Source organism: Podarcis filfolensis (assembly GCF_964270895.1).
Source record: "Podarcis filfolensis genome assembly, chromosome: Z".
Taxonomy (NCBI): domain Eukaryota; kingdom Metazoa; phylum Chordata; class Lepidosauria; order Squamata; family Lacertidae; genus Podarcis; species Podarcis filfolensis.
In genome coordinates this window covers 22,982,317-22,995,567 of record NC_139617.1, presented here as the reverse complement: position 1 = coordinate 22,995,567, position 13,251 = coordinate 22,982,317, and the positions used below count along the sequence as shown (strand labels likewise).

At 45.6% G+C, this 13,251-nt stretch overlaps 1 protein-coding gene across 11 annotated transcripts in view; it reads left to right on the top strand.

Annotated features, from left to right (window-relative positions):
- TENM1 (teneurin transmembrane protein 1) overlaps positions 1 to 13,251 on the top strand; it is a 393,076-nt gene that overhangs the window by 122,044 nt on the left and 257,781 nt on the right. The gene's annotated exons all lie outside the window — the stretch shown is intronic.

Here is a 13,251-nt window from a genome sequence, read left to right as displayed (position 1 = left end):
GCAATAAAGTCCTCACAAAAATCCAGCATTTTAGCATAAATTTCTCCCAATATGCACATTTTTGTATGCAATCTTGCAAATACAAACATTTCTGCAGAACACTTTTCTGTAATATTTTTTCTTCTATTTTCACTAATAGCTGTGTTTTATGCACACTTTACCCTTGTACAGTGGTACCTCTGGATACGCACACCTCTGGTTGCGTATCCTTCGGGTTACGCACGCGGCAAACCCGGAAGTATTTTTCTGGGTTTCGCTGTGTGTGCATGCGCAGAAGTGCTCTACACACTGTGTGCATGCACATGGCATGGTAGCACGCTTCTGCGACCACACGCATGCACAGAAGCACTCTACTGTGCCACGTGCATGCGCAGAACAGGCACCTCCAGTTGTGAATTCCTCGGGATCCGACCGGACCTCTGGAATGGATCCCGTTCGCAACTGGAGGTACCATTATTTTTGTACGCATTACTTGGCCGGAAAACAGCATTGCAAAATTTGGAGAAATGTCAAAGTGCCGCTGTGTTTGCATTCTGTTCCAGAAAGTGCAAATTAAGTAATTTCACCTTTAAATGCAGACTTAATAGAATTTCTTCCCCCAACCCTAGATTCTGCAACAGGTTCAGCAACCCTTGAGTCAGTTCAATATCCCATAAAAGGTTGAAGCATTAAGAACCCATATTAAGAGTTTTCACATTTTCATTCTTCCTGAGCTGATGATTGTGTGGACTTTCCCCATCAAAGCGTTTAAGGGCCTTTTTGCTTCAGTTTAATGTGCACTTGTTCGTTCTTATTAAAGGTCACTTTTGGAATGGGCTTTGAACCTTTATGTGCTCTCCTAGCTCTCAGCATTCTTCCTTCCATGCCGGGCCCCTTTTCCTGATCACTCTTTAATTACATTTGAAATCCCTTCGATGCCGTTATCTCCACACTGTCTCAATTAGTTCACCTCCAACTGTGTCAAATTTTTATGAGGTGGGACAAAATACTGCTAGTTATAACGAACTCTGGGTGTGTTTTTTTAGCTTATCTCCTCGCAGCAGGGCAAGGAAGAGTTTACAGGACTGGTGTAGTCTAATTTGTTAGTGAGCTCTCTTGCCCTTTTTGGTCTGATTTATTTTTTTGAGAGTGCAGCTTGCTGTCTCTGCTGCTAAAGGAAAGGAAGCTTCCCCCACTTTCCCTTGCTTGATGGCTGCAGGCTCCATTGATCAGCAATCACTACTGCAGAGTGGGGTGGGGGAAGGGGGCTTTTAAACATTTGCAAGCCCTGGTCAGGCATGGGGTTCTGAGAACAAAGCATTAAGAAAATAATAATGACAAACAAGCCTCTTTCCTGTACAGCAACCTCAGAGAGTTCCGGACAAGGTCTACCCATGGTAGCGATGCAGAACCTTTTCAACTCTGAGGGAAGCCTTCCAGGGGCTGCATGCCAGTAGTGGGCGGAGCCTGAAGCAAAAGTGGGTGGAGCAATTGATGCAAATTTTACCTTTAAACAGTAGGTTAGCAGAGCAGACTGTAATGCTAAACCTCCAGCTGCTTGGAAAAAAGCAAAAGACTCTCTCTGTTCCTGGGGCTTTCTGTCCCCCAGTGCAGGCATGTCATACAGCGTGAGAGATATGTTTCTTTCTTTCACTTATGAATTGCTTCCCGTGAACCATCCCAAAGTGATTCACTATGTCAAGTCCAATACAATGGTACCTCTGGATGCGAACGGGATCCATTCCGGAGCCCCATTCGCATCCAGAAGCGAACGCAACCCGTGTCCGTGCATCTGCATGCGCGCGGGTCGTGATTCGCCGCTTCTGTGCATGCGCAAGATGTCATTTTGACCATCTGCGCATGTGCGAGCGGCAAAACCCGGAAGTAATGTGCTCCGTTACTTCCGGGTCGCCGCAGCGCGCAACCCGAACATACTTATCCCGAAGCTATTTCAACCCGAGGTATGATTGTACAGACACAGACTGGGGTAAACACCTTCAGTTAAAAAGACTGCATCACAAACAAAGGTCTTTTATAGGATCCAAGAAGATAAGAGAGACAGAGCCTGACTGATGTGCAATGAGAAGGGGTTGCAAAGGATAGGTGCCTGGTTCCTACATTTCATACTGAATAGACCTCCTGCAGGACATAGTGATTGGTTGGGTATATAAGGGGTGAGGTTATTTTTTAAGGTTTTGTAGCCAAAGCCGTGTAGGAGTTTGTGCACCACAGCCAGAACCTTTGATTCAGGCCACATCTATGTGGCAGTTCATTCCATTCTTACAACTTTCCCTTTACAGTTAATTTCCACTTTCTGTCTGAGCTTTCACACGATATAAAGGCTCAGAACTATGGTGGAATATAGTGCAAGTTCAGCATTCATTTTCAGATAATTTGAAAACTTTTTTTTTCTCTCCTGGAAGCAAGTAACATGAAAATGAGTACTAAATTTGCACTATGTTCCACTATAGTTCCAGAAATGCCTTTTCCAGCATGGGAAAGCTCAAATGTGAGGTGAAACTTAAGGGTTACCCAAAAAAATTGCGAAAACAGAATAAACTGCCGTGGGAATGAATGCAACCTTAGCTTGGTGGCTAACCGGTGGCCAGTGAAACCAGTGTTGGGGGTTTGTTGGAATGTTCTGGGATTAGGTGTGGAGGACCATCATCTTGTGATGGGCCGATGCCCCATCTGGTGGGCATCTCCTCCAGCAATTAAGGGTTTCTGGGTACTGGAGTGACTTGGCTTATCCAGGCTGGTCATTGGCTTTCCTCTCCGTGAAGAGATACAAAGACTTTCTGTTCAATCTGGACCTTTCCATGGGCCACAAATTGTTTTGTTTTGTTTTCCCCCTCCCTCTGAGTCTTTGCTTCTTCCCTTGTTACATCCTACCTCTGATTCCTCTAATTTCCCTGAGCATTTTCTTTATTTGATTGTGTTTATTACAAATAAGAGAAAGACGGAACAGGCACCGCAGAGAGGCTGAATTAAATATTCCTTAATAAGCCACAGTCTAATTGTCCTTCAGAAATGAACTCATGTTGGTAAAAACCCTGCAGTGAAAGCTTCACTGAAAGTGTCATCCTGGACACATTTGGGTTGATTTCAGATTTTAAGATGTTTCAATCTCTCTTTCTCTCCCCCCCCCCTGCAATATTGGAATAGCATATTTTCTTCCTTTTCTTCTGTGAAGGACGTTTTAATGTCACGAGCCCTTCCCATACTTGAACTTTCTGATGAAAGATCCCTTAAAACCAGACTGAGGGGGAAACTTTGAGTGACAAACCTTGTTCTTGGCTGCCTAATCAGAGGTAGCAGATGTGTCTAGATGTCTTTCATATCATTCCATTGATGTTAAATTTGCAACAAGATGTAATTTGATGTGAATGGAAAAACAGAATGCTATAGTGCTTTCGTGCGTGCATGTGTATGTTTTGTTTTGTTGCTTGCATTTAAATCCAAGAAAGGGGCATGTTAGAGCAAATTTTCACAGAAGCTCAGACGATTCACAACTAGCGGACCTGTAGTGGTTAGAGTGTTGGAGTGGGACCTAGGAGATCTGGGTTCAAATCAATGCTCAGCTATGAAGACGGACAATCTTGGGCTAGTCACAGTTCCCTACCTCACAGGGTTGTTGTGAGGATAAAATGTGGAGGGAGCAAACCACTTTGAGATCCTTGGAAGGAAAGTGGGATATAAATATTAAAAATACAGGAACTTGATTGCTGAGCTGATCCCTGCAGAAAGCAGGCTTGCCGGCCTTTGATTGGATAGGGTTGCCGTATTTTTGAAGAGCAAAAAAGAGGACACATTTGCAGCAGCTCATGTGCCGCCACCACCACCACCACATCACCTTCACACTCTTGCACATGCACACTCAACACACTCAGTTACACACACAGATGCCATGCAGACGCACTGCTGGCCCCACCCCGCACTGAGAGAGAAGGAGGAAGGAAGGGAGGGAGGGAGAGATGGGGCGGATGGGAGACATACAATTTGGTATACAAGGTTCTGCCACACCACAATTTGTCCTCCCAAGAACCCTGTGGCATAGCTACCAAGCCAAGCTCAGGACAACTTTTGTCCAGGATACCTAGTAAACTGCTCTTCCCAAGCTTGTCTAGGTACATGTAAAAACTTCCACATCCAGATGATGCCCTATTTAAACACCACAAAAACAGCAGCGGGATGCTTTGAGAAGGCTATTATTATTTCACAGTACATAAACATTAGCTATGTGGATGGAGGTCTTTATATGTAGCCAAACTATTTATTGCTATCTTACTTGCACTCCCCGAGGTCTTCCCCTTAAAAACGCTTCTCCTTGCCCACTGGAGTATCAAAGGGCGGAACCAGCTAACCTGCCTCTATTATCTTTCAGTACTTTTGTAAACACTACCCAACAACTTAAAAAGAGCGAGGGGGAGAGAGGTGGCTGGCTGGCTGGCAAACTTAGAAAAGCGTCAACGGTGAAGAAAGCCCTCGAACCAAGTTACGTGAAAGGGCAGCAGGAGTTGGGGAGCTGCAAGGAGGCTCTCTGGGCTGCACTCCTTTTCTTAGGCAAGGCTGTCAGGTGTGGAAACTTGAAGGGAGAACATACGGGAGGAATGGGGAGTTAGAGGAGCCTGTAGGTCGGTGTGATGATAGTGCAGATGATGGGGAGCTTGGCCTCGTGGCAGCACTGCAACCCTGGAGGCTGCTGCTAGGACAGGGGCTGCTGCGAGGAGGCCATGCCCAACATGAAGATCGCCAGCAGCATCCAAGGTAGCAGCACTCAGGAACATCAACTTGGAGGTGGGGCTGCCCTCTGCCTTCCCCACTTGGGAAGTCCCCACCACTGCTGCAGCCCTCACAGCAGTGGCAGTGGCAGAGCTTCCTGCTCTGGCACCAGGGGCAGAGAGCAGGCGGGAGCGGGGCTGGCGTGCATCCCGGGGGCGTGGTGCGCTGCCTGCAGGGGCGTGGCGCCCAGTGTGGGCGGGGCAGCTGTGATGGCACCCTGGGGGTCGCACTTCCTCCCCACTCCTCTTCCTCCGCCAGTGGGCAGCAGCATTGGGGCATAGCAGAGCCACCGCTGATGCTGCTTTTGCCAGTGCCTCCTCCTCCGGAGAAATTCAGCCTGCACTTTCCTCACGATGTGGGCAGCTTTGCAGCCAGTTTGAAGGCACTGGGGAGGGATGTTACTGCACTCATTTTCTCCCTTGGAACCAAAGGGGGAAAACCCAGACATTTTTGCAGATTCTAAAAATCCCCCTGGACAGAAATTTTACCCCTGAAAAAGAGGACATATCCATGAAAATCCGGACATATGGCGACCCTAATTGAGGATAGGTCTGTGGCGAAGCTCCTTCTACTGTGATATCCAAGCAGCACCCAACAACCAACTGGCTGCCAAGTACTTTGGAAGTTCTGTGTAAGGGACTTCTGAGACTCCATCATCCCTGGTATGTAGCAAATTCTGAAGAACAATACATACAAACACCACCCAGAAAAATCCCACCCACCCAATATCAGAAATCAGACCCTATGATTTTGTTGCTCAGATCAGCAGACTGCATTTCTTCATCACTAGTTGTGGATGTTTCTTTTGCAAAGTTTCCTCCAACACTCTTCAACACTCTACTCTCACCCCCTTCCTTTGTTAAACATGCTACCTTTTCTTCTTTTAAATGGCAAAAACTCCATTATGTGCGGAGTTAAATGTTAGAATAAATTAAATGCCCAGGAGTATAGAAATGCAAAACAGAGGGTTTGCTGCTGCAAAATCGGATAGTAAAAGGGGGAAAAAGAAGTATCGTTTCTGTAGGCAACTCATTTCACCATTCATTAATTGGGCACCACATTTTAGATTCAGAAAGGATTGAATACAATATATATATATATATAGATTTTATTGCATTAGCCGTGTGGCCATAGCACAACATACATAGAAATAACAGCATAACATAAAATGGGGGTGGGGAGGCAAAGGCAGACATCGTCCTGGGCAAATACCCAAAGGGGGGGGAAAGGAGATAACAGAAACAACAGGGGATCCAAAACACCGAATGACCGATAGTTCAAGAACAAAAAGACAAAAAACTGCCGAGGCTGGAGGAGGATCATCAAAGGGGTCCTTCAGCTCCCCGGATCCGTCCCAGCTCCACCGTCCTTGCACTACAAAGCTACCTGGAACCTCATCCGACTGTGCAGAGTATCGACTACAGCTGTGGTGCCGAAAAAGAAGCCAGTGCAGCCTTCCTCCTCATCACACTGAGCAGGAAGTTAGCTGTCATCTCGGTGATCCAACAATCAGAATCTTGCAAAAAGAGGGACACTATCCAGGGCTGGATTGGGAGATGAAGCTTGTTCATGAGAGGAGTTAAAAACCGAGATCTTCAAAGGCGGCCAGCCAAACATCCCTAGGAACTATCGCCCCATTAGTTTATTATCTATTCCGGGAAAAATATTTGCCGCTGTTTTACTGGAAGAACTTCTTTCATGGGTCCAGGAGAGGAATATTCTACCGCTAGAACAGATTGGCTTCCGAAAGTCAGCATCAACCATGGACCACTGTCTAACTCTTTATCACCTTGCCAGTAAATACACTGCACCAAGGCAAGGCCACTTATTTGCCGCTTTCATGGACCTGGAGGCCACCTTTGATTCCAGTCCTAGGCAGAGATTATGGTCCAAACTTGCCCGTCTGGGAATTGATCCACACCTCCTCTCCCTAATTATTTCCCTTTATTCAAACACCACAGCTTGTGTCCGAAGTGGTCCCAACGGCTCCCTTACCACCCCATTCCCAACGGCCAAGGGCGTCCGACAAGGTTGTCTCTTGGCCCCTTTACTGTTTAATCTCTATCTTCATGATGCAATTTCCCCTTTGAAGCTAGCAACTAAGTATCCACCTCACTTAGCAGGTCACCCCGTTGCTTCCCTTTTCTATGCAGATGATGCTGTCATCTTATCCAGAACAGCTGCGGACCTAGCAAATGCAGTTAATGCATTTATCGCCTATTGTAAGGCGGAAGCTCTTAATATTAATTATAAAAAATCAAAAGTCCTTCACTTCACTCGTTCTCGCAAACTCAAGCTGGAGCCGCTTAAGATCACAGGTGGCTACTTAGAAAAGGTAAAAGCCTTTAAATATCTAGGCTTAATATTCACTTATAATCTCTCCTGGACTACCCATCTACAATCTGCCTTTTTCGCCGCAACCACGACCTCCAATGCCATTGTCCGATTTTACCACCAGAAGGGCGGCAAACACCTTCCAGCAGCAATTCAAATATTTAATGCCAAAGTTGTTCCTAAACTATTATATGGCTGTGAAGTATGGACTACAGCAATATCAGGTAATTTGGATCGCCCACTTCATATGTTTCTGAGATCTCTTTCCGGTGTCCCGAGATGCGTCTCAGGTGCAGCCCTACGACTTGAGTTCGCCCAGCCCTCAATTGTAAAACGAGCATGGTGTCGAGCCATTTCCTATAGCTCCCACCTACTAGCATCGGATGCTCGAATTAGAGGTGGTTTTTCCAACCTGATCCTAAGAGATATTCATAATTCCCCTTGGAAAACTACAATCAACCTCAAACTCTGCTCTCTTTCTAATCTGAATTGCAAAACTGTTCTTAAATTAGAGTGTATCAGTCCGGCGGCCCTACCTTCAATTAAAAAGAAGTTACAGCTACTTGACTTCTCTAACACAGCTGCCGATGCAAGAGGGCCGTGTTCAGGCCTAGCCCTAGCTATTCCTCCCCCTGAAGGAATCCCTCTATACTGCTTCACAATTTCTTCGGAGGCTAAGCGAAGGGCCTTTACCTGTGCCCGTCTCAACTGTTTTCCTACAGCAGTTCTGTCGGGTCGTTATTCCAGAGTCCCCATCGCAAACAGAACATGCAACTGTAATGACTCGGCCCTGGAGACTATGGAACATGTAATGCTCTTCTGTCCCAACTGGACAGATGCAAGATTGAATACAATATTTTGCAATTTGCTTTCCTACAACACACACACACACACACACACACACACACACACACAAACTTTTATCTCAGTGTGGTTATATATATTTTCTCCACACTGGAGCAGACTCAGTTCAGTGTTTTCTGTCTTTGTCTGAGCTCTGTATTGTTTTTAACTGCTGTGCTGATTTTGAAATTTTAAAGTCCTGGATGAGGTTGTACTTCTAGCAGGTCCATAGCTTGGGGTGGTGGTCCCAGATTCAGCACTATCTCTCGAGGCTCTGGTGGCCTTGGTGACTAGGAGTGCCCTTTTCTAGTTGCAGTTGGTTTGCCAGCTATGGCCACTTTCGGACAGAAATTACTTGGCCACTCCTACTTCCAGATGTGATTATTGCAATGCACTCTGCCTGGGGATGCCTTTGAAGACGACTCCGAAACTTCAGTTGGTCCAAAATGCAGTGGACCCCAGATTACTGCCTTGGGCTCCCTTTACACCACATATAACCCCTGTTTTAGAACAGCTGCATTAGTGACCGATTCATTTATTTCATTTCATAAAATTTATTTGCCACTAGAATGTAAAAAAAAGAAAACCCCAAAGCAGTTTACAAAACAATAACACCAAGAAAAATTCAATACAAAATAAATGTCAAAATGTTAAATGTTAAAAAAACTAAAGCAGATTAAGATTCACATCAACTTCCCAAGCATCTGGGTTGGTTTGTAAACACACCAGTGTTTAGAGCCCTAAATGGCATAAGCCTCAAAGACTGGCTCCTTCCCTACAGACTCTCTTGATTTTAATCACAGTATTAGACTGTCTGCTTGGAACTGTCTGCAATGGATGGTGTGTGTGTGTGTTCCGAAGTCTCAAAAGTTAAAACAAGCCCCTTTCCTGGTCTCAACTGCCACATGCAATATTTCGCTCTGACGCCAAGCAAACGTCCAATAGAAGTAGCCATGGTAGCGATAAGTTTTGCCACAGGATTCCGCTCTGTACTTGCTTCCCTGTACTCTAAATCAGGCCCATTCCCCACTTCCATTTGAAGTGTCAAAAAGAGGCGGGGGAAATGTCTCCCTTGCGTCTGCTCCATTCGTCCTGTGGCAGCTATTGCAGAAGCAGCTTGAAGCAGCAATTACATAGACTAAAACACAAATTAGATCTGCCACTCCATAGACAAGTTCTCCCCTAGGGCCTTAAGATTAATACGGGTGGGTGGGTGGAAGACGCAAAGGAAGCAAAATACTAAACAAAATAAATGTGGTTTCCCTTCCCTGTCTTTGAGGTTGCTTGAGCTTGACTTCGATGTGTTGCCCCAAGGCATGAATTCTAAAGGTGGGGCCACATGGCTGGAAGCCCTGCGCTCATCTCCAGGGATGCAGCTGTGGAATTTGAGTGCAAACATTTCTAGCTGCCATCAGCCAATTGCTGGGATTAAAGGAGACCTTCTTGTTGCTCTGCGGTGGCGCTTTTTTGTGGGGCTCGGTGTGTGTGTGTGTGTCTTCATTGGTTAGTTTTGCTTCATATTAGAGGATTTCATCCCACTCAGCCCCAAATTTATTCATTTAGTAATCAGGAAAGTTGTTGATTAAGGGGGAGCTTTTAAATCCTACCACTCTAGTTACTACAATCTAGGAGCACTACTGCTTTTCTCTCCCTTCAGGGCCAGGGATTGGGAGCCACTCTGGTGTAGTGGTTAGAGCCTTGGGTTAGGAACTGGGAGACCAGGGTTCCAATCCCTACAAAAATAGCAATAAAACCCATGAGGGCCACTGAGAAATCAGAAAGGAGGTGTTGGCATGCTCAGTGGATATGAAATGCTGAGCATCTGTTGGAAAAGAAAAGAAAAAAGATTGAGAACTTGGGGAGAGGGAGTGGAATGGTTTGTTAGAAGAGGGCGAGGATGGGCACCCGGACCTTTGGAGAGGAGCACTACTATGAGGAAGCAGTGGCAGCTGGTGCTCACTGAGACTAGTAGGGCTGAGGCAGAGAGGTCAGCCATAGGTGGAGCCGGAACCAATGGCAAGCAGAGCCAAATAATTCCAGCTTTGTCCCCATCCTCCTACCTGCTAAGGCAACACCAAGGTGAAGGACAAGGAAGATAACAGGCAGTTCGGCCTGCTGGGTTGGTTGGTAAGGCAGGTGGACAGGTGGGAGCTTCACCCTGGTGGACCAGCCTCCATTGCTAGAAGTGGGTAGTCATTGCACCATTTTGTTGTCAAGGGAAGTCTCTCTCTCTCTCTCTCTCTCTCTCTCTCTCTCTCTCTCTCTCTCTCTCTCAGAATCACACACACACACTTAATTAGTTACTACATTCCCCTGGGGGTAGGGAACCTCCTTCCATCTAAACTCCACATTCCCTTGTGGGCAGTCTTCCAGGGGCCACCTGTGAGTGGTAGATAGGGATGAGGGAAAGATTCAATTCAGTTAGCATTTAAAGCTGAATCTGTGAAACTTGCACTTTCTGAAACAGTTTGAGAACCGATACATAGTCACCCTTCAAAATTCACACATCTCCAGATTTTGTGATGCAGTTCTCTATTAAAAGAATGTTTACGAAGGTAAACAAAGAGATAAACAACTACCGTATTTTTTGCTCTATAAGATGCACCAGACCACAAGACACACCTAATTTTTGGAGGAGGAAAACAAGAAAAAAATATTCTGAATCTCAGAAGCCAGAACAGCAAGAGGGATCGCTGCGCAGTGAAAGCAGCAATCCCTTTTGCTGTTCTGGCTTCTGGGATAGCTGCGCAGCCTGCATTCACTCCATAAGAAACACACACATTTCCCCTTACTTTTTAGGAGGGAAAAAGTGAGACTTATAGAGCAAAAAATACGGTATATGAGTTTCCAAAGAAATCTGAAGGCAGCTTTTAATGTCTGACATTTCATTGTGTTTTTATATTTTGTTGGAAATTGCCTATAGTGGCTGGGGCAGCTGAGTCAGATGGGTGGGGTATCATCATCATCAATAAAAATGCATATGTTAGGGGAAGGTGCTCATACAGGGGCATACATTTACAATAATGTTCATAGTAACCAAAGCTGAAAGAAACAAAATTGCAATTCGCATTAAAATGCTAATGAGTTTTTATGATGATGAATGATATAATAATAATAATAATAATAGTACGGTCGAACCTTGGTAGTTGAATGCCTTAGTTGTCAAACAAATCGGCTCCTGAACATTGCAAACCCAGAAGTGAGTGTTCTGGTTTGCAAACGTTTTTTGGAAGCTGAACGTCCGACGTGGCTTCTGTGACTTCCAATTGGCTTGCAGGAAGCTCTTGCAGCCAATCGGAAGCCATGCCTTGGTTTTCGAACTGTTTCGGGAGTCCAACTCCCGGAACGGTTTAGATTTGAGAACCAAGTTACGACTGTAATAATAATAATAATTAATAATAATAATAAATTCACAAGTTGATGTGGAAACATTGAGAACTGAATTTAAAATAGGAAAAATGAGAAATTGAGAAGACTGGAACTGAGACATGCTACCAACTGTTGTTCGGTCCCTGCTCCTGCCCACCTAGCAGTTCGAAAGCACGTCAAGTGCAAGTAGATAAATAGGTATCACTCCGGCAGGAAAGTAAACAGCGTTTCCATGCGCTGCTCTGGTTCGCCAGAAGTGGCTTAGTCATGCTGGCCACATGACCCGGAAGCTGTTTGCGGACAAACGCCGACTCCCTCAGCCAGTAAAACGAGATGAGCGCTGCAACCCCAGAGTTGTCCGCAACTGGACCTAATGGTCAGGGGGTACCTTTACCTTTACCAACCCTAAATTGTAGGTAGGGCCAGATTAAAAAAAAAAATAGGTGGCACAATAGATGCAACTCTTACCATTGTATAGTAGACATTACAGCCACTGAAAATGCAGATGTTTCTACACACTTGCATGGTCTCCAACTGCCCCCAAAATGCTATGAGCATCATGAAAACCTTTAAGCTGCCATGGCTTTTCATTGTGTCATGCAGAGTTCCAAATTCTGTGAGCGGGGAAAGGGAGCATAGAGAGCGGAGACAAGGAAGGAGGAGGAGGAGGCTCCACCTCTCATGGTGGCATAGCAGGACTCATGGGAAGAGGTTGTGCACCATCTGTTGCTGCTGCACTCCTCGGCTCTGCCAGACAGTACCTTTTAATGCATCCAACTACGGTACTGGTGGTGGCAGGAATGGCCTAAGGGCCCCCCGCTTATGTGGTCACAACTGCCGACCATAGAGACTACATTGTTGGCATGGAAGTGTTCCCCGTAAACATTCAGCACGTGTGCCTCCTCTGATGCCCGAGGCGGTCTGATGGATTTTTAACCAGATAAGGCTCCCACGTATAACCAAGATGTTTGCTGGTATGGTATTGTTACATACTCCTCTTAGTAACAGCCATCGGGGCTGCTCGGCCTGGTATTCCATTGGCAGTGTGCGTATATAAGGGGCACAGAGGGCACACTGATGTAGAATAGAACGTCCCTATTTTCATCTGAGGAATGTTGGAGGGTACTCACATGCATATTTAGGCACGCACATACCCCTTCACCCAGACCACAAAGGAGCATTGTCACAGTTTAAAGACTCTTTCCAGCTAGACATAGACATTGTGGAGCAGAGCTGGTGAGGTGTGTGGCTGGCAAAAGACTTGGGAGAGCCTGGAGAAAGATCTAGAGGCCTGTAAGGCTGCATTCATCCCTGGAGCCTAAGGTTCCCTATCCTTGCAATGCATGTTCAGATGTCCCAGCTTATGTAGCCATGCTGTTCATCTGCACGCATCTGCACTGTGGCTTTCCATCACATGAAAATGGTTCCCAACCTGCTGGCTTTATGTGTGTTTTGAAGAGAGCCTAAGAATATCATAAATCCACTTTGAGTTTTATCTCCTCCAGGGAATATGCAGTATTGTAGGTAACAAGGTTAGATGTGCAAAGCTAAAAACCACCATTTATGGCACTATAAGAGCTTCAAAGAAAATACATCCTGTGGGAATTGGAGCACTACAAAAGCATGCATATTTAAGGAAATACTCTGTGAAGGCAATGCAAAGTGTTTGAAGGGAAAGGAAGTATCCTTTTTTTCAGCTCTCCCACAACAGTTTTGCTCTGTACCAGCAAAAGCCTTGTCTCCAAATATATTTACAGTGTCACATATGCCACCTGCAAAATTAAAATATCAATAGATGGCCACATTCTGCCTATTTTTGAAATGTGTCGTCAAATTAGCATTCATCAGACTTCCTGGGCTCAAGTCACCCTATAGCTCCTGCTACAACAAATAGATTTGATCCTGCCAGCAGGCTGCTGTCAACAGGAACATGCCTGGAAGTGG